We start from the raw sequence: 4,542 nt of genomic DNA, 5'->3' as shown, positions 1-4,542 counted from the left end.
GGACGGCCCCAGCAGGGGAGAAGGGCAGAGGGGGCGGCCAGCCGCCAGCTGAACTGCTCCCTTTCATGCTGCTCTGCCAGTCAGTGCCTTCCCCTCCAGTGGGCTGTGAGGCCAGGCAGCAGCAGCTGTGAGGGGCCTAGTTCCCCAGTGGGGAGCTAGCATTTTATTTTTAGTAAGTTTTTATATTGGGGGGAGGTGATTCTTCAGGAAATTGTGGCAAATACTGTTTTTCATGGCAATCAAGGAAACTGCCATTTTTTGTGGTTTCCACAGAAATCTCAGAAGTGGGATTTAAATGAGTCCCTAGATATATAAATAAAGATTATTTGGAGATAACATATCAGTTACTGTTTTTCAAAATATTTTCTCAACTTCTAGCACCAAAGATTTAATATGCTGTTCAAGTATGTATTGTTTAGAAAAGTTCCATATGCTTTAGGTTTTCAGATTATGCTTTGGGCTTTCAGATTATCCTATTACACACTAGATGCCATCAGATTTCATTTAGAACAACTCCTCATGTTTAAAATGCATGTTATTGGATGTTCTCATAATCCCTCAATGGCATTTCAGCCCAAATATTCAAATATTTGTGATTTAAATTGTGGCTGGGAATGCCAGTCATCTGCTTGGTGGTCCCCACCTAGGAAGCACACTGCAGTGAAGGTGGCTAGGACAAAGGACCAGCCAACTGGCACTCTCAGCCATGGGAACACACTGGAGCAAAGGGGTCCAATGCACTTTTAAGGCTGGGGACACTATTCAGCTGATCAGTGCTGGCCACACATTCAGTTTAAGATGTGATGAGACCCAGCCACAAAGTTATTACACATTTTATGTAATAATGCTGTCTTATTCTCTGTTTTATTGCACTATTAACTGCATGAAGTGTGGCCAGAATACTACTTGAAAAATAATTAACTGGTGACTACTTAAGTCATGATTAATTTACTCATCTTCTAATCGAGTAAATATGGTATAACTAATTACAAGACGTTACAATGGCTTAGAGACTGGCATTCTGGGACAGATAAATCTGTATTTACAAAGTACAGAAGCCTAAGGCTTTATTAGGAAGCCATAGTCCTTGTCATCAAATGTCTTGCTGCTGTTTAGTATGGCATGGATAATAATTTGGGCTATGTTGCTTGCTTGTTTATTTCCACTTCTTTTCCTTAAGGTGGAGATGATAAGTAACAACTTTTTTTTTTTGCCATCTGACTGGAACACTTGGAGCTTTTTGTTTTTGTTTTACAGACTGACCGATCCACTCAATCTCTTCGCTACGTCTGCGAGGCTTTGCTGTAGTATGCTCAGAAAAGTACCCAGTCCAATTTATGGCACTAATGGAGTCAGCTAGTGTTCTGTCTTTGATCTTTATAGAATATATTAAATATGAAGGAGCTATATGGGCATGGTGAAGCTCAAAATGTATTTATTTAACATCTTTACGTTAGAAGCTCTGGCAGGGCTCTGGTGGCTTCTGAAAAAATAAGGGCCATTAGATGACTCATAAATTATGTAATGCTATATTATCTACTGAGAATATAAGGTTTTTCACAGAAAAATTGCAGCTTTTTCGTAAAATTAGAAACTTCAAATACATTTGTCTGAAAATTGCAACTCAGAAATTCTGTAATGGTGCTCCACATGAATCAGAGTTCAGGTGCCTCTTCCCATTCTCTTTCAGGGACTGAACTCTCTGATTTATTTGACAAAAATCACTATAGTTTCCCCTTTTTGTATTAGTCCAGGGCATCGCGGACCCCTTGGCCATAATACATAATGACAGATGGTTGGAAGATAAAATCAATGACATTCAAAAGAAAAAAATAAGATGCATTTTAACAATGAGGGCAATTGTCTACTGGAACAAATTCTACTAGATTCTCTCATTAAGTTTTCAAATCAAGACTAGATGCCTTTCAGGAAGATATGCTTTAATCAAACACCAGGCCTATTATTCAGTAGGCCATGCAACAGATCTAGTGCTCCCTTCTAGCATTGGTCTTTACATTAATAATATTCCTATAGCTCTGTAGGCATACTCACACTACAAAATTTAAAACCTAGCATAAAGATTAAATTTATGTTAACAAAGATCTTCCAAAGGTAAGGCCAAAACAAACTACTCTCAACTCACACCATCACATATAAGGAAGTCCCCATGACTACATATGCCTAAAAAAAATCAAGAAAACCAGACTGTCAGAGGAAACAGCAAAACAGATTTAAGGCCCCGGCACATGTTACACATAAGTTGTGAATAACCAGTTAATCATGTTTTAAGTTATAATTTGGCAACGTGTTAAAGCAATTAATAGTGTCATAAAACAAGGACTAAGCCAGAAAGCCACAAAAACTTACACACACACACACACCCACACACACAAACACACACACACACACCCACACACACAAACACACACACACACACCCACACACACAAACACACACACACACACCCACACACACAAACACACACACACACACACACACACACACACACACAGTAACTGGCTGGCTATCACACCATTAACTAAACATGTGGTCAAGAGCACTACTGTGGCTGGGAGCCCTGCCAACTGAGGGGGCTCCCAGCTGTAGGAGCTTACTACTTGCCGGAGCAGTGAGGGCACTTCTCCATGTACTCTTGGGGTGGGGGGTGGACAGTGCTTTAATTAGAGTGGCTCCGAGAGCTGCTCTAATTAAAGCACCATAGTGTCTGCTGTATTAGCATCCCTGTGCTTCAAAATGGTGGTGGGGTGCTTAAACTAAAGCTCATTCAATGAGCTTTAGATAAAGTACCTCCATTGCTATTTTTAGGCATGGGGACACTGATACAGAAGACACAGGAGGCTGCTGGAGCCCAGTAATCCCATGCTCCTCCAGACTCAATTAATCAAGTCTGTTCTAACATGCTGTAATTACAGCACATTGGAGTAGCCTCCACACTCATGTACAGGCACCCAGAGAGCCTGGGATTGTGACCCTGGGCTTCCTATGCACCTTCAATGTGTGATGGGCTCTGACTTGTGATCCCACAATCATGCCTCCTGCCAAGCACACATGGCATTGCAGAAAGTGCAATTATATGGACTGTGCACCAGATTCCATTGTGCCTTTACCTGTATGTCTGCCAGGAGTCATTGGACTTCCTCCTTCCTCAAGATATTTAAACCTGTTATATCGGAAGCTTGCACCATGTAGGCAACTGAGGAAGAGAAGGACTTCAGTGTATCATTTTATCACAGAAAAATTATGAGCTGCCAATTGTCATGGAAAAATCTTAAGTTATGGGTGCTGACAACACAGAAGAGTCAAAGCTAGCATGCACACTTTAATCTTTGAGTGGAAAATTCCAAGGCTCACCCAGCACGTGCCCCCTGGGTGACCCGAGGGCCTGTCAATCAAGCGTGACCTACTTTTCCACCATGTGCATGCTCAGTTAGATACAAAGCTCAGTCAGACACACGCTCAGTTCTCTGACTGCCTGACGTAATCAGACCAGAAAATTCTGTGAGGGGAGCGTTCCAACTGGCTACTAAATTCTTATAAAAGGTTAAGGAGCCCCTCCCTCGGGGGGAGACCCGCTGAACTGAGGACAGAGGCTGGCTCTCAGGGACTGTCCCTCAGTTAGGCTCTGCGGCCTATCAGTCTCCTCCTATAGCGATTTTCCGATCCGTTCCTATCGATTTTCTGGCGTTCAATCTACCTGGCACTGGCTACGACTACGACTACGATTTCTGATACTGATTAACGGACTCTCAAACCGAACTTACCTTGATTCCACGGCTTCCGACCTCGGCCTTCATCCTCGACCATCTGTCCGTCCCATCGTTCCGGCATCGACCTCGGCATCGTTTCACTCGACTTTGGCATCGCTTACAGCCCGCTTTCGTCCATGTTGGACTTTGTTTTGTTACAGTTCCATTGTTTGTCTGTCCCATTTATGAGCCATTGACCAGCCCTGGGACTATTAGGTTGAGCAGCTGCCCCTAGCCCTCCGGGGTTAGAAAACAAGGGCTCACCTAAGAACCCCGTGGGCCAACGGACCCCTTTGTTGTTTATACTGTAACTGAAGAACTTGCCTACGCCATCAAAGCGTAAGTTAAATAAACCCCTCTGGTTGGAGCCATAAGCTTGTGTGCCACTCAGACTCAATCGCCGCTAATCCCACCTGTTCGTATACCCTCGGCCCACCGTGACCGGTCCGGTTCTCTGCGACCACACCAATATGATCCATCTGGAAAGTGGCAAATGAGATCTTAGAATCTACTAAGTTGGGATTTTTCCAGTAGTAATAAGGAAGTACTAGTGCCATTACGCTTGTACTGGTATGCTTTGGTGAAACTTCATCTGAAGTACCGAGTATCTTTCCGGTTACCAATCATCAAAAAAGATTAACTCAAACTGAAAAGGGATTACAGAAGGTCTACTAGGATAATCAAGGGAATGAAGAACCTAAAACATGAGGCAAGGTTAGAAAAGATAAAAGATAAAAACTGCTTAGATATGATTGGAGGTAAACATCAGGGACAG

Source organism: Gavialis gangeticus, unplaced genomic scaffold (assembly GCF_001723915.1).
Source record: "Gavialis gangeticus isolate Ggan-Ray unplaced genomic scaffold, GavGan_comp1, whole genome shotgun sequence".
NCBI lineage: Eukaryota > Metazoa > Chordata > Crocodylia > Gavialidae > Gavialis > Gavialis gangeticus.
The sequence above is the reverse complement of the archived record's forward strand: the minus strand, read 5'-3'. Positions refer to the sequence as shown.